The sequence below is a fragment of the Mytilus californianus genome, unplaced genomic scaffold (genome assembly GCF_021869535.1).
Source record: "Mytilus californianus isolate M0D057914Y unplaced genomic scaffold, xbMytCali1.0.p SCAF_15, whole genome shotgun sequence".
NCBI lineage: Eukaryota > Metazoa > Mollusca > Bivalvia > Mytilida > Mytilidae > Mytilus > Mytilus californianus.
In genome coordinates this window covers 24,824,441-24,848,462 of record NW_026262637.1, presented here as the reverse complement: position 1 = coordinate 24,848,462, position 24,022 = coordinate 24,824,441, and the positions used below count along the sequence as shown (strand labels likewise).

The window sequence follows — 24,022 nt, the reverse complement described above, 5'->3', positions numbered from 1 at the left end:
AACCAAAAACATCAGTTCAATGAAAAGTTTAAAGTTTTGAACAACCGGCACAAAACATATTCTTCCAAACAAAACAACTATCTACAAACTTAACTGATCATTTAAAACAAACAAATCAACCATACAACAAGTAAAAATGAGAGAAATACATTGAGTGACAACTGTCCTAGTTAATGATCAAATAGATTGAGCAACAAAACGATTAACGACAGGAGATAATCCGTACAGAATCAATGCAAAAATCATCGGTTGACTTAATTTGTGTTTTTAATTTCCAATTTCTTCAGGACAAATATTACACACATGCAATTTGGCACAAACATGAACTGTGTGCTATTGCTTTAATCAGAATAAACCTTTTTGTGGAGGTACACTTGAGCATTTTGCTTTCGATGAAAATGTGGTAATTTTCGGGTAAAATTTTAGTCTTCTCAAAATGCTGAAATACTTCCGCTTTTGTTATATTATATATATTTAATGTATAATCTATATGCTAAGTACTTTTTCAACCACAAACAAAGAGCGCAATAGTTTTTTTTCATATTAAAGATTCCACGTACAATACGGTATCTGGAGGGTACCCCGTAAAAACAAGAAATTTAGAAAAACCTGACCACGGAAAGTTACGACGACAACCATGAGTGTAAAATATAATGATTTTTCTATAATTTTCAAATAAAGTAAGCCGTGTTTTATTCCGTTAACTAGAGGCCTTTTTTGACACGGGGCACCCTACAATAAGGTTATACGTATTTGTTTTGTTCTCACATTGTTGTCAATATAATGGAATTGTATGCGACTTTTATACAAGTGAGAGGTTTAGCTAGCTATGAAACCAGGTTTAATCCACCATTTTCTACATAAGGAAATGCCTGTACCATGTCAGGAATATGACAGTTGTTTTCCAATCGTTTGATGTGTTTGAACTTTTGATTTTGCCATTTGATAAGGGACTCTCCGTTTTGAATTTTCCTTTGAGTTCGATATTTTTGTTATTTACTTTTTATATAAGATAGCATTGATGGTTTAATAGAAAAGTAATTTCCTATACTTCCTTGTCCTGTTTTTTAAATATGATTGATGCAATGTGCATTAAAATCAATATGTAGGTTTTCTAAACATACCTTAACACTTAAATTTTCCAATGCTTGACCAAGTTGTAACAATTACCTGGATCAAACAATTCGCATTTTAAATCCACCCCTATGTTATATATCTAGCACAAGACATGCATATGATTTAAGTAAGAAAGAAACATAAAGGATTACCAATATATTGAAACTAATATTTAGAGCGTTTTATCCAGACTAGAATATCAAATAAGTACAATTCTAATGGATTTTGTGGAAAGATGTCATAAACAGTATTGAAAAAGCATGGCGTTTTGCATGTTAATTATGATAATTTACTTTATCGAGATTTGGATACAGTCTATGGTCACAAAAGGTTGTTACCAATTTATAACATTTATGAAATGAATTATCAAAATATACATAATGTCTTTCTATCAATATTAATTTTGTTAAATAAAAAACTACATGTAGGTATGCAACATAAATTTGAGAATAAACAGAGTGGTTCTTTGTTCTTTATCGTTTAGACTTATAGGATAATTCCTTTTGATATTGTTCATCTATCATACTGTTAATCAGGATTTTTGGTGTAGGGATATTCTATCGGTTTTCACCAAAACATCAATGTGTCATTTTTTTGCACTTTTGGGTAATCGCGATGTTTCTTACTGCCATGATAGAACTAATTTTCCAAAACATTTAATTTAACCTAAAAACAAATATTGCATCGACACCCGAAATAGAATACAATACAAAAGCATCAACGACAAATACTATAAAAATTATAATCAGAAAGAGGTTATAAAATAAATGTTTTATGTAGTGTTTTAGTTTTGGAAATTTCATCTTCGACGCCAAATGCACCAAAATATCCCACTTTACGTGCGTCTGCATTCTCTTTTGAATCCGATGATTTCCTTGTAGTTAATTTCTGATATTGGTCGATAGTTGAAGATATCGTACTTTTACAAACTCAATTTAACCATCTTAGTCAAAAATCATTTCCATACATTGAAAATACAATTTTAATGCCCCACCTACGATAGTAAAGGGGCATTATATTTTTCGGTCTGTGCGTCTGTTCGTTCGTTCGTCCGTCCGTCCGTCCGTCTGTTCCTCCGTCTGTCCCGCTTCAGGTTAAAGTTTATGGTCAAGGTAGTTTTTGATGAAGTTGAAGTCCAATTAACTTGAAACTTAGTACACATGTTTCCTATGATATGATCTTTCTAATTTAAATGCCAAATTAGAGTTTTGACCCCAATTTCACGGTCCACTGAACATAGAAAATGATAGTGCGAATGGGGCATCCGTGTACTATGGACACATTCTTGTTTCATGGTAAATTGCATATTTCTGCATATTTTGAATATAAAATATTCACTGTGTATGCCTTTATTGATTAATATGACTTTGTGAACATTACATTTACATATCTGAAATTACAAAAACCGTGTTGTTCTATTTTTAAACTGTATATAATTAACAAAAATAGTGTTATTCATGAGGTTGATGTGTAAAACGTCGAAGTCAAATTGAAACAGGTACTTGAAAATACTGTGAGAGTTGTACAGTCAACGGGTATTACAAACCGTTAAGTTTAATCGATTTCATAATGTAAAGGGTTATTGATTGCAACACATCTAATCCATACTATGACAGATTGATTTCTTTAAATACATATTTGATTTCTGCTCAAATAATCTAACTATAAGAAGGCTTTATTATGGAAAATATACTAACAAAAACAGTTTACTCTTTTGTAGTAACTCGGATATATATAGTCGAAATCGTGAATATCTTTTCATTAATGGCAAATTCTATCCAAATAATTACTTTAGCAACTAACCAATATGCCGTCAGCTAATATATCATTAATTACCGAATTACTATTCAAAAACTTTGCATTGAGAGCTTTAAAACTATTTGAGATTTCGTAAATGTATACCGGGCAAATGTCATCTTTCGAAAATAAATCAGTAAGATTATTTATATCCGTCTGTTTAAACGATAATGCGTTGTTCGTCGGACTAGGTGATGATTCAATGATAAAAAGATTTTTAACTATCTTAACAATTCCTAGATTCATGAAATACAAATTGCATTGGTTTATTTTCCGATTTCACGTTTACTGTTTAGAGTTATATAACCTTTGATCTGATGAAAATGTGTATAATTCGATATTATAAAATATTCGACGATTTGATCATTATTATAGCTCTGATTCTATCCACGGGTTTGTCTTTACTTCTGTTCTTTTTCCTTTTATTAGCTCTTCAACGTTTGTATTAGGTGTGGTACTTTCAAATAGTTTGTCCTCGAGCATCACTGAATATACATTATTTGTCAAAATGCGCATCTGATGCAGTAAAATTTGTACCGTTAGTATTATTTCTAACACTGGGTCGATACCTCTGCTAGAGAACTGTTCCCGAGGTTATCACCAGCCCAGTAGCCAGTACCTCAGTACACGCACGAACATACAGATATTGGTTTATTTAAATTTGCTGTTATAAAATTTCGAAATCCTTTCAAATAAAGGAAGATATTATCTCCATCTCTACAACGTTTGTATTAGTTTTTGGACTTTCAAGTATTTTGGCCTCGAGCATCACTGAAGTGACATACTTAGTCGAAATGCGAATCTGGTGCTTTAAAATTGGTACCAGTAACGTTATCAATACCAATGGGCCGATGCCTCTGCTGAAGGACTGATAGTCCCTGAAAGTATCACAGCTCAGTAGCCAGTACCTCGGTGTAGGCATGACATCACGGATAATGTTTTATTTAAATTTGCTGTTATAAAATTTCGAAATCATTTTAAATTAAGGAATGCATCTTCCTCAGGCAAAGCTATGATTTCATGTACGGGCTTGGCTTTAGGTCCTTTTTTGGTCTGATAAGGTAAATGCAAGCTAAATTGAGATGTAACCCATTTTTCTATAATTGACGGTCTTTTCATTACCTTGCCCCGGTAAATTGCTAAAAATATGTAGGTAATGTTTTTGGAGTACAACGTTAAACAATAAATGTTTATTTAATACATTGTGTCGATAATTAATCGAGTTCTACTCGATTACATTTTTTATAACTATGTGAAAAGAACATATGTATATTCTTTGGACCTGGCCGGTTGAATACATATTATGCCCGCTTGGGACTCAGCGGATTACGGGTATTAATTCGATTATTTGTTCACCGAAGTTTCTTAATTGTATCACGGTGTATGTGTCGTTTCCGCTAATTTACTCTATTACAACTATTTTGTAAGCAATTACGGATGCTCTGTTGAATGTGCAGAGCAACAGATACCGGTGTATGTCTTTGAATGAGAGAAAAATTAAGTAGATGTCTTTGATACAACGTATCGCATGTCTCCCCAATGTAAATAAATGTCTCACAACATTTTAAAGATAATGCATACACTATTATTTATGTATATATAACATATGGACTTTTAAAAAGTAGATATGATTTATTATAATAAATGCTTTCTGTTAAGTGGGTTTTAAATCTTTTGTTGCAATAAAGAGCGTTTCATGTAGTTTTGTTTTAGTACTTTTGTATATATTATTATTCATATCTAGTTAAGCGATAACCAAACAATCATTTTGACATGAGTCTATTTGTGGCGTGATGTACCCTTGTATTATCATTAAGCTTTTCTTTTTGATATAAAAAAAACCTTTATGATTATTATGATCATTGGCTTCATAACGATTATAATTTCAGATGATTTAGTCGATAACTAATCGTCTACAGTTCAAATGAAAACTATAAAAATAATCCAAAGGCATCGATGTAATATGTTGGTGTTCTGATAAGCTACAAAGAAGAGTAGGTAAGTGGCTATACTGACCAAACACGTCTTTATGGGAAAGAACAAAACTTTTCGTACTCATTTCCGCATAGCAAACCAAATCTTTTAGACTGGTTTATGTTCTTTTATGTAGGATGCTAAAATATTTCCATCTTCCAGTATTCAATATTTTTTTATTTATGATTTGTAGAATTAAATCACAAAACACGAATATTGTTGGCAGCAGGCAAATATTTGTATAATTTATCCACGTCTTTTAAAGTCATATGAAACGAGTTTCTTGTAATTTTAATGTTATCGAAATTATTGTACCAATGCAGGCATAATTATTATATACTAAACTAATTAGTTGTTATTGGCTTTGAACTAGCTGTCAGTAACTGCGAGTACTCTCAGATCTGTACTAAGTGTCCGTTTTGTTGTTAGGGATGAGGGATGGATAAATACCCTGTCACGTCCGGTCTGTATTTATGTTTCATGTTTTACTTCTTTATATTGATCTGATGAGTTAAGACTTTTTCAATTGATTTTTATAGTTTGTTATTATGTTGTGCTGTTACACCGCTGTCCTAGGTTAGGGGGAGAGTTGAGCGCCCACAAACGTGTTTAACCCAACCATATTCTTTATGTGCCTGTCCCAAGTCAGGAGCCTGTAGTTCAGTGGTTGTTGTTGGTTCATGTCTGTCATATTTGTTTTTCGTTAATTGTTTTGTTATAAATTAAGCCGGTATTAATTCGATTATTTGTTCACAGAAGTTTCTTAATTGTATCACGGTGTATGTATCGTTTCCGCTAATTTACTCTATTACAACTATTTTGTAAGCAATTACGGATGCTCTGTTGAATGTGCAGAGCAACAGATACCGGTGTATGTCTTTGAATGAGAGAAAAATTAAGTAGATGTCTTTGATACAACGTATCGCATGTCTCCCCAATGTAAATAAATGTCTCACAACATTTTAAAGATAATGCATACACTATTATTTATCTATATATAGCAAATGGACTTTTAAAAAGTAGATTTGATTTATTATAATAAATGCTTTCTGTTAAGTGGGTTTTAAATCTTTTGTTGCAATAAAGAGCGTTTCATGTAGTTTATTTTTATCTTATTTTATTACAATGAAACTTGTTTTAGTACTTTTGTATATATTATTATTCATATCTAGTTAAGCGATAACCAAACAATCATTTTGACATGAGTCTATTTGTGGCACGATGTACCCTTGTATTATCATTTAGCTTTACTTTTTGATATAAAAAAAAACCTTTATGATAATTATGATCATTGGCTTCATGACGATTATAATTTCAGATGATTTTGTCGATAACTAATCGTCTACAGTTCAAATGAAAACTATAAAAATAATCTAAAGGCATCGATGTAATATGTTGGTGTTCTGATAAGCTACAAAGAAGAGTAGGTAAGTGGCTATACTGACCAAACACGTCTTTATGGGAAAGAACAAAACTTTTCGTACTCATTTCCGCATAGCAAACCAAATCTTTTAGACTGGTTTATGTTCTTTTATGTAGGATGCTAAAATATTTCCATCTTCCAGTATTCAATATTTTTTTATTTATGATTTGTAGAATTAAATCACAAAACACGAATATTATTGGCAGCAGGAAAATATTTGTATAATTTATCAAAGTCTTTTAAAGTCATATGAAACGAATTATTGTACCAATGCAGTCATAATTATTATATACTAAACTGATTAATTGTTATTGGCTTTGAACTAGCTGTCAGTAAGTGCGAGTACTCTCAGATCTGTACTTAGTGTCCGTTTTGTTGTTAGGGATGAGGGATGGATAAATACCCTGTCACGTCCGGTCTGTATTTATGTTTGATGTTTTACTTCTTTATATTGATCTGATGATTTAAGACTTTTTCAATTGATTTTTATAGTTTGTTCTTATGTTGTGCTGTTACACCGCTGTCCTAGGTTAGGGGGAGAGTTGAGCGCCCACAAACGTGTTTAACCCAACCATATTCTTTATGTGCCTGTCCCAAGTCAGGAGCCTGTAGTTCAGTGGTTGTCGTTGGTTCATGTCTGTCATATTTGTTTTTCGTTAATTGTTTTGTTATAAACTAAGCCGTTATTTTCACAATTGAATTGTTTAATATTTTTCATGTCGGGGCCTTTTATAGCCGACTATACGGTATGGGGTTTTCTCATTGCTGAAGGCCGTACGGTGACCCATAATTGCTTACATCCACTTCATTTGAACTTTGGTGGATAGTTGTTTCATTGGCAATCATACCTTATCTCCTTATTTTCATATTATACGTTTTTTATGCACGTTTTTACATTTATTACGAATCTATAAAGTAGTATCGACAAATAATATTGTATTTATAGATTATTGATCGCAAGCTAATTAACTTTTGAGTTTGTTGTCGAAGTTTATCGGATCGTGACATTGATAAATAATCAACACAGAGCACTTGGAGCATGTGAAAAATAAGTGAATAGATAGAGCCATTATATCTATTTGTTTTAATTTTCCTTGCATTCCCAATTGTTAATTCAACATTTCTGTAACAGTTGTTAAATAATTTGGTGTATTTGATTATTCTTTGTTAAGAGTCAATTATTACTATTTACCTTTCAGTGCACGTTTGTTTACATTCATTCATCACGGTTTCGTCCCTCGCACTTGCGCTGTGCGATGGCTGAAGTTCAGACGAGAGGTCTCGTAGTTAATGTCACTGCACACGGGAAAATATCGTCGAATTAGTGTATAGGAAGACAAAAATTCAATAGCAGTATATTTATGACAAGTAAAGGTTCTAGGTACTGACGTTGTTTGTCATCTTACGTGTTATAGTGTTCTTTTTATTTGTCTTTGTATATTTTTAACCTTTACTGTTTAGTCCATATACTTTTGGCGTGGCTCGGTATTTGTACATCCCGTCTTTGTGTTATTGTGCTATGGTCATTTTTTGTATTCTTGTCTTTCATTTTTGCTTATGTACTTTGCCTTTAGAGTGTCTATATGCCATTTTGTTTTTCTATATTGAAATAGCTATTTATTTTTATATCGATTAAGATTATAACACAATGTTGACTGCTGTACCCCAATTTTTGACAATTTGATTTTTTATGGAATCCTATGCGACTGTCATACAAGTGTGAGTTTTAGCTAGTTATAAAACAAGGTTTAATCCATCATTTTCTACATAAGGTAATGCCTGAACCAAGTCAGGAATATGACAGTTGTTTTCAATTCGTTTGATGTATTTGAGCTTTTGATTTTGCCATTTGATAAAGGACTTTCCGTTTTGAATTTTTCGTGGACTTTGGTATTTTTGCTAATTTACTTTTTATTAAAGATTTTTTTATGATATAAAGGATTTTCGTTTACAGGAAAGTTCACGTACGCATGTTTCATAGTAAATCTTAGCCATTCAAGTATATAAAACATATTCAACTTATTTGTTTAAATTTGAAGTTTCATATGACTTTAATATAATTTATAATTGTTTTGAATGTCATGGAATAACAAAAACAGGTTTATCGATCATTTGTATAAGGTGTTATTAAACCAGTTTTACGGTTGTTCCAGAAGTAAAACGATAAAAAAGTTCCAAAAATATATTGTAAAAAGTATTTTCTAAAACATCAGTATGAATCTAAAGTATTAAGATGTATTATTTAAAAAGCAATCTTACTAGAATTAAAGTCAACTTACATTAAATATCACTAATTTGATAGATAAAGGAGTCCTATGAGCTTCCTGGAGAGGTTGGAAAATACAAATGATTTAATTTACTTTTTATACAACGTGAAGGTCATTTAATATTGCCTGATTTGTCACTATCTTTATTGCTATTATAAATTTTGATGTTCAACAAAAGTTTAAATGTCTCACTTGCGAACTTTGTAAGGATACAGCTCCAGCATTGTAATGAAGATTGACATCTGAAAACAATGCATACAAAGATTTGATTGGGCAATGAATATATACTGTTTCGAGGCAAGCACTTGATACACATCCGTTAGAGATGTACCATCACCGTGGAGAATTGAATATGACTAAAAAAAAGCTAAGTTTAAAGGGGATACAAGATAATGAAATAGTTAAGTTAAATCTGAACCATTTTTGAAAAACTTGTTATAGAAGCGATGCATATGAAGTTGAAAACTCTCACTTCTACCGATTGATATCCATTGTGTACTTTTTAAAGGCATTGCCTTAATGCCTTTAATGATATCAGGCAATAGCCAATTTGTTTCTACGTGGGGGGTAAATATGTCACCATTGAAATCCCGAAAAGTGGAATTCTTTCTCCTTCTATTTGTGATATTCTGTGTTTTTATTGTGATTCATTGCTATTTTGAAGTAAAGAATCAAACGGTGTTTTTGTAAATTTTCAAAATTTACGACAGAGTTGCATTTTGCATTATGAGCAGTCAACCGATTGACATACTGATATTACTTTAAAAATCTGTGTGAAAGAGTTCGGGTTTATTTCGAGTTGTATCTTAATCTTAAGTTGCTTTTAAGATTGTTTCAGTCGTTGATATAACAAAAAAATGTCGACTGATCTATGCTTAGTCGCCACATGTCAATTATAACTATAATAAATAAATATAGAAACATGCACTAAAGTGGTTTTTTTTAATATAGTCGCTTCTTGACCCTTCCTGATGCTTAATTCTTGTTGCTAATTAGTGAGATCGAAAATTCGATACAATCATAATTTGAAGATGTAAAAACCCGAGAGAACTGATCAAGTTTAACTGACATTACGTAGCTTGTGTTGATGTGGCCCAACGGTAATTAACAAGTGATAATAACTTGATTAAACATTCAACAGGTGATCGAGTATTAATTACTCGACATTGCTTCTGTTAATGGCACAAGTCAAGGATGATTAAAGTAAATAACGGCAGTTATAAAAAAGTGCAATGTTGTTAATGTTGTCAAAGTTTTGATACCGAAAAAAACAGTAAATAAACATTCAACTCAGTAAAGAAATGCTCACTATTTTACACTCCAATGCGGACCTTGAAGCACCTTCAACATGATCAAGAAGTTCCGAACTTACAGCATGTCAACAATGACTCAAAGACAATATACAGCCTCCCCAGTGTTTAGAAGCAGCTAAACAAACTGTTACAAGGATCAGATTACTTTAGTACAGTGTCAAGTGTTTTAAGGGCAGTCAAGTTGGCTTGTACTTCTTACATGACCCAGTGTTCCAAGACCAATGCTTAAGTTATTACATAACATTCCATGGTCAATATAATATAAACAGTTCTTTTACAGCTAATATATTTCTAAAGTGTTCGAAACAATGGCAGTCTTAAGTTTTTTTTTTAACAATATGACTTTATTGATGCTTAAATATAGGACTTTTCATAATCCAACCATACTTTCAATCACTATTTGAAGCAAGTTGACATCCTTCTAAAGTTACCAGACTTACATACATAACAAAAACATGGTACTAAGTATAATTTTTTCTCGGAGTTGGACATTGCCAATCACAAACAATAATTGGTGACCTGGCATTGTCAGTAATGTTTTTGCTTAGGGTAATTTTTTGAAAAATAATGACTCTTGGAAAGAGTGGACACACTCGAGATGCATTATATAACTCAATGTTTTCGAGATATATTTTGCACCAAGCCATCAAGATGAACTGGAATGGGTTTTTGTCGAGCCTGCGAAATTTATTTCGCAAAAGCGAGATAAAGCAATCTTAGATTCCGTCGTCGGCGTCGGCGTCAGCTTCGGTTGCGTCAACATTTAGCTTCAGTCTGTGGTTAAATGTTTTTTGTCATCAATAACTTTGTCAAACCTACATGGAATTTTATGAAATTTGGACAGAAGCTTGTTTATAACCAAAATACAGTATCCAGAGCAAAATTTTGAAAACATTTATTTTCATTTTTCCGTATTTTACTGATAAATGGGCCTAGTTGTTTTTTTTACAGTTAACACGTAGATACAATCTGGGATTACGTTTGTTACACATCAATTACTTTGTCAAACCTTCGTACAGTTTTATTAAACTTTGGCAGAAGCTTTTTTTAGTATTTTTCTGATGATAGACTAGAGGTATAGGAGGAGGGTTGAGATATCAAAAAACATGTTTAACCCTGCAGCATTTTTGCGCCTGTCCCAAGTCAGGATCCTCTGGCCTTTGTTAGTCTTGTATCATTTTTAATTATAATTTGGAGTTTAGTATGACGTCCATTATCACTGAACTAGTATACATATTTGTTAAGGGGTCAGCTGAAGGACGCCTCCGGGTGCAGGAGTTTCTCGCTGCATTGAAGACCCATTGGTGGCCTTCGGCTGTTGTCTGCTCTATGGTCGGGTTGTTGTCTCTTTGACACATTCCCCATTTCCATTCTCAATTTTATTCGTTTTTATAGTTATCATTTACAGACAGTCTGGGATTAAATTTTTTTGACATGATAAATTTGTAAACCTTCATGGATTGTTATGAAATTTGGACAGAAGCTAATCTTGAAGACCAAGAAAGAGCATCTAAAGAAAATGTTTGATTTTTTTAAAATTCTGTATTTTACTGATAAATGGACTAACCGTTTAAGTCAGCATTACAGTTTTACACTGACAGCAGCAATCGCAGGCGAGACAGAGGGTTCCGCGGAACCACTTATGATTTTTTTTTTCAAACTGTCAATAACCACAAATAGTGAAAACCAAAATTGACCTTAAATATTCAGATGCACTTTTTTGAGTATAAAATAAAAAAACGATTTGGTTTCTCAAAAAAGTAAATTATATGTTGCTCTGTAGCTGGTAAAATTTTAAGTTAAAAGATATGAGGGCATTAATATACTCGTGCAATAATATGTTCTTTGGAAATGCATTGTAGCATTACCATTTCCATGCCATAATAATTGAAAAATGTCTATATATCTTAATATTGTTAGCCTTTCCTGAAAAGTAATCCAGAAATTATTGCGTGCATTTATTATTGCCATTTTTGAAGAATTATTGCAAATTTAGGATAAGCTACATACAGATATATGTATCTGAAATCCGAATGCGAGCTCTTATTATTGCGATACTACAGTAGTCGTGTTATTCGCATTAATAAAAACTTGCAATAATTTCTGAATTTACAGTATGTTTGATTATAAAAAATCTGGAATATAAAATCACAAAACCTGTAGGTAACTGCGCATCCGCGCTTTGATTCTAATACGGTTAGTCAATAAATTGTACATCTCACATATATACAGCTCCTTTGGATAGTGTTTTCCATCATTCAAATGGAAACTTCCTGTTCTTTTTTATTTGTGAAAAAAAATTCAAATTGCACATAGTGGTGATATGTTCATTGTGATTATTAAAAACAAAAAATTCTTTAAAGGTATGGCATAATAACTCACTATTGCATTGAGAACAGCAACCTTAATTCGGGCACACATTTTTCTATTTAACAGACTTAAATGGTTATAAATGGACTAAAAACATAACCTTTCCTCAATTTGATAATTTCATAAATATGACCTTTTCATGAAGGCCATAATCGTATATTGATGATATTGAATAAAAATAATAAAAGTATATATATATATAAACATGATGATTAATGGATGATGTTTTATCTTCCAAATTCGAGATAGATAGCAAATTTTAAATGATAATACAAAATAAAGCAAATATCCAATCAAATCTTGGTATACTGAAAAACTTGTACTATCATAACAATGTAATCAGTTTTTAACATTTGCTAATTTTCACCTAACTATTTCTTTATCTCGTATCCCTTTTAACTCATGCTATTTCATATCTTTTTATTCCCCAAAGGGATAGTACTGACATAAAGGATGTGTATCGAATAAAAAAATAAGAATATGTGGTATAATTGCCAATGAGGCAATACTCCACCACAGACCAAATGCCATAGAAGTTAGCAACTATAGGTCACCGTATGGCCTTCAACAATGAGCAAAGCCAATACCGCATAGTCAGATATAAAAGGCCCCGAAATGACAAATATTAAACAATTCAAACGAGAAAACAAACGACCTGATTTATGTACAAAATAATGAACGAAAAATAATATGATATACAGCAACAAATGACAACCACTGAATTACGGGCTCTTGATTTGGGATAAGCAAATACAGAATGTGGCGGGGTTCAACATTTTTGCGGGCGCCTAACCCTCCCATAACTGGGATAGTGGAAGCAGCACAACATATGAACAAACTATAAAAATCAGTTGAAAAGGGCTTAACTCCTCTGATCGATACAAATCAGAAATACAAGTAACAAAAACACAGACCGGACGTGGCAGGGTATTTATACACCCCACAATAAAAAAAAGATCAGATCTGAGAGTACTCGAAGTAACTGACAGCTTGTTCAAAGCCAACAACAACTAATAAAAAAATGATGTACCGAAGACTAAAATATCAATCAGTACACATCCAACATCCAATAGATTTAATGTAAAGTAAATAAAGGCAACAGTAGTATACCGCTGTTCGAAATTCATAAATCGATTGAGAAAAAAACAAATCCGGGTTACAAACTAAAACTGAGGGAAACACATCAAATATAAGACGAGAACTACGACACAACAGAAACACAACATTGAAATGTAACACACACAGAAACGAACTATAATATAACAATGGCCATTTTCCTGACATAGTACAGGTCATTTAAGAAAAAAATGGTGGGTTGAACCTGGTTTTGTGGCTAGCCAAACCTCCCGCTTTTATGGCAATGTAAAATATAACATTAAAATGACAACATTACATGACAGGACTACAATACAAATAAATGGGAGAACATATAGGACTGAGAAACATACGAACAATAGCTAACAAAAGGTACCAGGTTTAAAATTTAATACGCAAGACGCGCGTTTCGTCCACACAAGACTAACCAGTGACGCTCAGATAAAAAAAGTACGAAAGCCAAAACAAGTACAAAGTTGAAGAGCATTGAGGACCAAAAGTTCCAAAAAGTTGTGCCAAATACGGCTAAGGTTATATGTCTGGGATAAAAAAATCCTTAGAATTTAGAATAATTCATACTTTTGCAAACAGTAAATTTATAAAAATGACTATATAATAGATATACATGATAACACCGAAGTGGCGACTAACTACAGAATAAAAACGGATACATAAAACAACATAAACCAGCACATAAAAATTCACAGCCGAGTCAGCCAAAGAGATCAACGCTAAAAAAAGTGTGACGTCACATTTGAATTTCTGAAATTTCCCCAAAATAGGATAGAATTAGGATAGAATTCCAGATTTGGTTTATAATAATCATGTAACATTTATCAATAACAATGAAAATTACAATACTAATTAATATAAAATGTGGTAGTAATAAGATAATTAATAGTATTATCTAGCTATGTCGGTGTTTCTTCTAAATTAAACTGTAAACCAAATATATCGTATAAATTTAGTTGACCCACACTAAAATCTAATTAACGAACTGGGTGATTAATAATCTTTACCATAACACACGAATACAACAGAAAAAAAATAAGATTTAAAATTACAAACGATAAGACATTTGACAAAATCCGATGAGAATAACAAATATAAAATCAAAACTAAATACATGAATTTTGGATAGAAAGGTACCGTGACACGTCTTATAGCAATGCGAATTCACACTCAGCAAAACAGTCACAATCGGGAATAGGTCACGTTCGGTAATTAAAAGATCAGACGACGTAATGTCAAACCACAATCTAACACGTGGTAAAAATGTCCTTAGTTAGTTTGGACACATCGTATGGATCGACCAATTCGTGATTGTGTCCGTAAAATTTACGGAGTGTCATTTTTAATCTGTCCTCCTCATAACTTTGTTGGAGCAGTTTCTGCGTTAGGAGCACACTCCTGTATATGAAGTCCATATAGTGTGAACATGCACGAGCATAACGTATCAACTGAGATATGTAAACACCATACGAAGGGGCAGAGGGTATGTTACTGCTGAGAAATGGGAAATTGATAATTGGGAAGTTGAAATCGTCCCGTTTATCATAGATTTTCGTGTGAAGTCGTCCATCTGTGTCAATATTGAGGAAAAGGTCAAGGTATGAAGCAGTCCTTCTAGTATCAGTAGTATCCTTAATTTCAAGTTCACTGGGATATATGATACGAAAGTATTGGCTGAAATATGGGTTTATTCAATGATAGGACATCATCAATATATCAGAAAGTAAAATTAAAGAATTTGGCAAGGTGCTTTTTCTTTTTGTCTTTTAGAAGGTTCTGAATGAATTCTGCTTCATACGAGTACAAAAACAAATCGGCCAGTAGGGGTGCACAATTAGTACCCATTGGAATACCGACTGTCTGTTGAAATATCAATCCTCCAAACTCAACAAATATATTGTCGATAAAAAAGTCCAACATTTTGATAATATCATCTTCAGTATATTTTCTGGTAGATTCAGTGTGGTTCTTCACAAAATATGAATTATTGTAACCCAAAACAAGAAATTTGTATCTACGATTCCCATTTTTATAGAAAAAGCTCTGTTTAATGAGATGGTGAAGTCGATCTTTCAACTGAGCATGGAGAATAGTAGTGTAAAGCGTAGAAAAGACGTCATAAACAGTCAAAGAAAAACATGACCTTGTGCAATCCTAAATTATAGGTGTCGACAGCTTGTAGAACCGTGAATGTGCATATGTATATAACAATAATATTTAGTTTTGTTAATTTAATGATAACAAAATCAATATATTCCAATTAAAACAAAATTCAAAGATTTGATTACTGTGTTGAATTGGTAATATTTTAGAAGAAGTTTATCTAGGTGATCGATAATCTGTTCAAGTTTTCAATACCATATACTTACGGAGAGTATAATAGTATACTACAAAACAACAAAACAACAAAAAACGAGCAATTTGTCGATCTATAATTGCTTACATCTACGTTATTTTATCTCTGAAATAGTTGTCTCATACCACATTTCTCTACTTTAGTATTCACAAGTTTTGAAGGCGCAGAAGATTGATACGAATTCAGTTCTGTTCGCAATAAATCGTAAACTTAGTCTTTAGTTTTCTATGTTGTGTCATCTGTACAATTATTTGTCTGTTTGTCTTTTTATTTTTGGCCATGGCGTTGTCAGTTTGTTTTCGATCTATGAGTTTGACTGTCCCTCTGGTATCTTTCGTCCCTCTTCTATTAACAATTGCTTGATAGAGGACGAAGTCCACATAACGGAAGAAAAATCATTAAAAAGAGAAGAACAATCAAAAAGAAGAAAAATCAATTAAAATAACAATATAGTAATGAATCTAAAATCTTTTAATTTAAGGTTGTCTGTCTTTCATAAATAAAGGCAACAGTAGTATAACTCTGTTCGAAATTCATAAATCGATTGAGAAAAAAACAAATCCGGGTTACAAACTAAAACTGAGGGAAACACATCAAATATAAGAGGAGAACTACGACACAACAGAAACACAACATTAAAATGTAACACACACAGAAACGAACTATAATATAACAATGGCAATTTTCCTGACTTGGTACAGGACATTTTAAGAAAAAAACTGTGCAGAATTCCATTCCGGTTTTTTATCTTTGGATTTTTCGTTAAACTTTATCTAAAGTAATACGCTTTCCCTCATTTTTCCCTCTAATAACACCATACTTTTTCCCTCAAGTTTGTATATCTTATTGCCAAAAAATATGAAGATGACATGCATAAAGGCAAAACAAATAACTTTCGTATCACTTCACTCTTACCTTTTTTTATCTGTTGGTACTCCCGAGATGTATGCATTTCGAATCTCTGATATTTGCAGATTTTTCGGAATTGCGTGAATCTGGCCTTGGAGCTTTATAATGAGTATTATGCAATTTTGAATTTCTTCGGTTTGTTTTCGTAAAATGAGTCTTAAATGATGGGAAACAAATTACAAAATGATATTTTGCTAACTAAGATTAAAAACAACGCAGATGTGTTCTTTTTTTTTCATTTTCATGTAGAAATAATTACAATCAGTTGATACACAACTAAATTTATCCCCCATGTTATTGTGTTCAGTTTTTAAAAACGTCAAGTACGGAAGCGTATTAGGGCCATCCTAATTTATTATTTTTTTTTCAAATTGTTGACTTTAATCTTGGAATTATCAACTTTTATATTGGAATTTCCAACTTTAAACTTGGAATTATCAATTTTTATCTTGGAATTATCAACTTTAATCTTGGAATTATCAACATTAATTTTGGAATTATCAACTTTAATCTTGGAAATTCTACCTTTAATCTTGAAATTATGAAACATTAATCTTGGAAGTATCCACTTTAATCTTGGAATTCCAACATTAATCTTGAAATTTCCAACTTTAATCTTGGAATTTCCAACTTTAGTCTTGGAATTATCAACATTAAACTTGGAAATTCAAACTTTCATCTTCCGACCTTCATAATTGCAACACTGGTTTTTCCGAATTTCATTAATTAAAGAATTCCGCAAGGTGCTTTTTCTTTTTGTCTTTTAGAAGGTTCTGAATGAATTCTGCTTCATACAAGAACATAAACAAATCGGCAAGAAGGGGTGCACAATTAGTACCCATTGGAATACCGACTGTCTGTTGAAATATCAATCCTCCAAACTCAATAAATATATTGTCGATTAAAAAGTCCAGCATTTTGATGATATCATCTTCAGTGTATTTTCTTATAGAATCATTGTGGTTCTTCACAAAATAAGAATTATTATAACCCAAAACAAGAAATTTATATCTACGATTCCCATTTTTATAGAAAAAGCTCTGTTTAATGAGATGGTGAAGTCGATCTTTCAATTGAGCACGTAGAATAGTAGTGAAAAGGTAAGAAAAATCAAAGGTCTTAATGTTGCTGATTGTGATATAAGATTTAGCAAAATATCTTTAGAATTTTTTCCACATCTGATTGACACCACTGGTTGAATATATTTCATCACAATATTTTTGAAGCCCATATTTTACTGTAGAAAGAATTAAAAGTCAGCATTTTAGAAATGTGTTGAGTCTAACATCTTGATGATCCAGCTATGTCTCGTTCTTTAAAAGGAGTTTTGTGAAGTTTTGGTATCCAGTATAATGACGATAGATTTTCTTCGTTTTCTTTGATGTTAATACCAAAAGAAAGAAGGACAGATTTGTGATTTTGTAAAATTGCATCCTTTGTAAATGATTTTAAAGAATACGTAGGATTACCAGTTGTGCTGTTTATTCCAAGCTCTTTTGTGAGACATTGCAAATAATGATTTTTACATACGAAGACAATATTATTAGTGGCATTATCTTCTGGAACAACGACATATTTGTCATACAAAGAGGATAAAGCATCCACAACCTCTGGGTTCTTGAATGGGTTAGAAACCCTTGTGCTCATAGTACATCGTAGTTTCTGAATGCGCTTCTGAATGCATGGTCGAATATCTTTAATCCATTTAGACAAAGTGTCCAGTTCTGGTTCGTCTGGTTTGCGCCAGTAATAACATGACCAGCTGGACTATAGTTGTATTTTGACGATGCACATGACGAATCCGGAATTTTGGATTTCACATCTTTGAGGTTAAAGGCCTCTAAAACCCTCTTGTGGTTGAAAATCTTGGATGCAATAGACTTGGTGTAAGTATATGAAATTACAGATGTAGCTTTATTTTTGAAGTAATCAGGTATAGTTTTTTGTACAGGTTTCTGGTGGAAAACATTGCCAATATTGATAGCATCTTAACCTTTATTGGAGAATTTTACTTTAAAAAAAATACGTTTTTCCTCATCTTTGGAAGTAGTTGATACGGGTTTGAATAGTCTATGGTTATATAGCAATGTCCATGATTATTGCAACTAATCTATACAAAAACAGAATAAGTATTTTGGGCCTCTTGAAATAGTAAATAAAGTTTAGATAATGGAATGGAGTATAATTTAATTCTGATATGGTGAATTCCTAAAGGTTTTTGAACAGACGATAACAGACTATTAATTTTCACGGTGTGAACAGCAGGTGGTGTATAATTTCTGTGCCCATGACTTCTATTTCGTCGAGCAGAAGAGTTAAATAATTGTAAATTATTGATAGTACTACACCAGGGACTAGACAAAATACCTACACCATCAATTTTGTCATTGCATCCATAGGGAACGGCTGTTCCCAACTCTCTAATGCAAAAGTCTTCTCTTTGTAGACGATATGGTGTGCTCAATATGGGGTCATTTGTTTAATTATATATCTTCTCTATTATCCGGACTTTCATTGAAACAATAGAATGGTCAGGCTAATTAAAATGTTTATAGAGAAATTTGTTGTTATTAGGATCATTAACATTAGACCGATGGTCATTCATCTTAAATTGAGACTTTGTCGAGTTTCCCCGACATAGATCAGTCCACAAAGAGCACATTCAATACCGTACACAATATTGGAAGCAGTACAATTTAAATCCTCATGACTGCGTGTATTGTAACTTTTGGTGGTCAAGTTACTTTGAAAGTAGGTATCAGATATTTACCACAGGTTTTACAATTTTTACAGTTACATTTGGAAATAGAGCAATATTGCAAGTCGTCATTGAAATCTAAAATATCTGAAAGTTGAACAGTACAGGGCCGAATATAAACAAACTTTTAAAAACATGTTCATGTCTGGAACATAATTTTTTGGAACCCCACTCCGAAACCATATATTATGTTATAGTCTTAATTTCAATAATGCAACCTTTTTAGTTCACTATAGGTCTTATCCCTGTAGGACATGCATTGCCCCTGATATTATTAACTGTCAAATATCTAAGTTAAAGAATAAGGAGATGTGGTATGATTGCCAATGAGACAATTATTCACCAAAGTTCAAATGAAGTGGATGTAAGCAATTAAGTGAGTAAACCTATATATTCTTAGTTGTAATGATAAGACCTTTACAGCACACAATATTTTTTTTTCGCTGGATTCATTCCTTATACCCTAAATCAATGCGACAGTAGTTTATCGATGTTCAAATCTCGTAAATCGATTAGGAAGAGACAAATCAAGGTAACTAACAGAAGCTGGAATATTGACATGAACTCGAAAAGAAGAGAAACCGGGCACGTCGACAGGATAAGCGTCTCCTACTATGCATGCATCAACAGTCATGTGATTCACACATTGTCAATATGTTGCAATCGGGATAAGGACACAATCGGTAAAATCACAAATCAGACGACTACACGGGTATTAGAGACAAGAACACATCGTACAGGTCAACTAGTTCGTGAGAGTGACAGTAAAACTTATGTAGTATTGACTCGATTCGTTCTTTCTAATAACTCTATTGGAGCAGTTTTTGTGTAAAGAACACGCCCCTGTTAATTTTAATAGTGTCGACATGCACGAGCGTAACTATTAACTGAGATATAGAAATGCCTTCCGATGGCACAAAACTTATGTTACTGTTGAGAAACTGGAAAGTTGAAACCATCACATTTGTCTTAGATTCTTATTTGAAGTCGTATGTCCGATTAAATATCGAGGAAAGATCAAAGTAGGAATCAGAAATTTTATTTTCAGTAGTACCCTGAATCTTAAGTTCACCATGACATAAGAGATGTAAGCACTCGTTGAAATATGGGTTATTGAAAGACAGGACTTCATCAATAGAACTGAAATTGAAATTAAAGAAATTTGCAAGATGCTTTTTTTTTCTTGAGAAGGTTCTGTATCAGTCGACCAGTAGTGGTGCACAATTAGTACCAACTGGAATACCGATTATCTGCTGAAATATCAATCCACTAAAATAAAAAATTACATGTATGTTGTCGATAAAAAAAAAAAAGTCGAGCATAAGCTATACTAAATTTGTCAGAGGTTTTAGGAACATACTATGGTTAATTTATCATCAATAACTCTTTCAGATGCTTAAACCCTACAGGTCTTTACTTTTGTCGTATACGGAAGAAATTGGCGAGCTGAATATTATGATTTTATATTGAAAAACTAGTTATCTTTCAGTTAAAATTTAATGATTTATTACTTAAAGTTACAATATAAGAATTATTGGGTCCTCAATGCTCTACAACTTCGTCCTTTAGTTAGCCTTTTGACTTTTTTAATTCGAGCGTCACTGATGAGTCTTTTGTAGACGAAACGCGCGTCTGGCGTACACAATTATAAGTCTGGTATCTATGATGAGTTTTTCATAAGTTGAATATTTTACAAAGATTATTTTTAGGAATTCCAGTGGGCTACTTTCACCTCTTCCAACTGTTGGTACTCGTTTGAAATGTCCTTGTTGGTTTTCAATTATTCTTGAAATGTTCACAGCTTCTGTATAAAACACTTCAACACGAAATCCATTGATTAAATACACCATAACTTCATAAAAATCTTCTTTTGTTTCACTAAGACATACGGATTCTGTCTTATGTCAAGTTTAAGAAGTCGCCCTTCACAGAATTTATCAGTTGGTGACCCTTTAGGAGTCAATACGACAGTCACATAATGAACCCGATAATGACAATAAAAATCAGCAAAATATATTAAAGTTTGATGTGAATAATGTACTGGCATCAACATTTAATCTAACTGGTCCATACAGTGATTCGGATAGTATAAAAATCTATGGCAGTACTAAAAAATAATCCATCTATACGTCCGTTTATTACAGAACACGGATCTCTATTATAGTCCTTTTTAAATGGCTTCATTATCCCAGATTGATATTCTCTTATGGAGGCAAAGTACATTTCCGATTTATTTCTATAGAGATAATCAATAGTATGGATTTGTCCTTGTAAAGTTTTAATGAAACTTAACGTTCTGTTGAGAAGACTTTGGTTAAAATTCTGTGATTAGGGACTTTCCTTTTTGAATTTTCCTCGGAGTTCAGTACTTTTGTGATTTTACTTTTTTGTACTTTTGTTTGGTAAAATCTAGAAAGAAAACATCGAATCATGGCAATTAATACAATTCAAAAATTACTTATTATATACAATTATTTATTTAAACAATTACTCCAATATAACTTGGTAAAATATGGGCGGCTAGCGAATACATACAATATACAGAAAAAACCATATGTTCATAATCAATCAAGACACTATACTGATATCATTAGAATAAACAAAGGTATTCTTCAATTACAATGTTTTCGTCATCCTTTCTGATGTATATATAAATCTAAATGGCTTAGTACAGCTATTTTCAAAAACCAGTCCTTTTTATGGTTAAACATGGTATAAATAACGCAAAGTTTTTATGGTTTCATGTCATTTATAGTAACTGGTACAACTGAAAAATATGAAATTAGGTTTTGAAAATGTCATTGGTCTTATAATATATATTGTATATAGATTTTTTTTAATTTTTAGAGTTGTCTCTCCTTTGTAATCTGTGCTTAATAATTCAAGTTTTCTATGACAAGACAGATATTCCTAAAATAATTATAGTGTTCATATTACATTCTGTGATGGCATTTCTGTTTTTCCCCAATGTGAATAATCCCCTGTCTACCTTTTATAAATAACTGTACTTAACTGCAAGGAATAAAGTTGAAAATACTTTTGCTTGTAAACTGACTTACTCCCTTAGATGGTACTTTTATGTGTTGAAACATTTATAAAGTTTTAACTACAACTACTATATAAAAGCTTTGTTTGATGTAAACTTACACGATTTGAAACTAAATTTTTCACCGTTTACTTCATTCGATATAATACGAACCACATCGCTTTCATACAAAACAGAACCAATTATAGCTTTCATTTCACAGTTTCTAGCCGCATGGAGTTCGAAGGGTAACGTAAATTTCAGTCGTTTGCCGGTATATATAAAGAAATTTATCTTTTCTACATGTTGTTTGAAAATCAGAATCCAGGTTTTATCTGACTGGTATTTCTCGTTACTCTTGAAGGTATACCAAGAATGTGGCTTATGGCTTACATCAATTTTGAAGTTATCCTAAAACAAGAAAATTATCACGGTAAAGTTTCATCATTCATGCATGGCTGCCATTTTGTGACTAGTCGATGTTTTATGTCTCCGAGAAAATTCGACTATTCTCTGTGATTTATAAAGTTTTCCATATATTTTTGACTATTCTGGATTATTCTTTGGAGTATTCTTTCCAGTGAGAGTAACTTTTATGTTTTAAGTTCTGTTTTAAAAAAATGTTTTTTGTAGCTTTTATTTGAACAAAACCAAAAATAGAACTATCATCGACACAGCAAAAAACTACTCACCACAATAGCCAGAGACATACCGCTCTAGGCCTTAAGGTCACTGATTTGGACTTTGGACCATAGCTTTTACTATGGGGAAGAAAAATGAGGATAACGGCAGGAGTAATAAAACAACTCAGGAAAAACAGCAAACAAAAGAGCTTGAAGCATGTAATAATAATAGTAACAGTATGTTATTAACGTTAGTGAACTAGTGAACCACACACAAAGGCAACACAAAGATGTGAATTTTATACACCCGATCAGCTTTCAGATTACTACCAATCTCGCCGATTGATTTTGATCTTCTAGGTTTTAAAATTAATCAAGATTTTATTCTAATAAATCTCTCCCTTTTGGCGCTTCAATTGGCTGTGCTTTTTTTCATTGGGCTGTTTCTATAAGACAATCTGAGGGCGGTATAGTACATTACCTTGATGACTTTTTATTTTTGAGAAAGGGCAGAACCAGTAACTGTGCTGACTTGTTTCATACCTTCAAAGTTATCTGCAATGACCTGGGAGTTCCATAATATGGAGAAATGATAAAGTACTTCTGGATGTTTACTATGAGAGGGCAAGGAACACTGGAACCCAGGAGGGGAAGCACATTAGAAGATACCTGGGTCACTACTTTACCTCAAAAGCTTGTTCGGTGCCATGGCAGGACAGGATGATCCAGTTATTATTCCAACAAGCAGTGACAGTAAAATCAATACATAGACACTAGCATTGTGATGATGAAACTCAAAGCAAAATGTGTAAGGAGTAATACATTTTATTTTTAAAGTTTTAATTGAAAATTACTTTATTATAGAAATTAGAATAGCTTTTAAAGTAAGGATAAAGATCCAAAAAATAGGTAATTAAATTAAATTCCCACGATCGACTGAAGGTTTTATACCATCTGAAGGTCTTTTTTTTTTACGCATCGTAC

At 32.3% G+C, this 24,022-nt stretch overlaps 3 protein-coding genes across 6 annotated transcripts in view; all 3 read right to left on the bottom strand.

Moving 5' to 3' along the window:
* LOC127725733 (uncharacterized) overlaps nucleotides 1-8,668 on the bottom strand; it is a 39,167-nt gene extending 30,499 nt beyond the window's left edge. Inside the window, exon 1 of the mRNA XM_052232947.1 lies at nucleotides 8,590-8,668. The gene's annotated coding sequence lies outside the window, so the exon portion shown is untranslated. The remainder of the gene's footprint in view (nucleotides 1-8,589) is intronic.
* The window catches only part of LOC127725729 (phytanoyl-CoA hydroxylase-interacting protein-like), a 188,126-nt gene that overhangs the window by 55,925 nt on the left and 108,179 nt on the right, over nucleotides 1-24,022 (bottom strand). The window lies entirely within an intron of this gene.
* LOC127725730 (uncharacterized) overlaps nucleotides 1-24,022 on the bottom strand; it is a 262,471-nt gene that overhangs the window by 146,432 nt on the left and 92,017 nt on the right. The gene's annotated exons all lie outside the window — the stretch shown is intronic.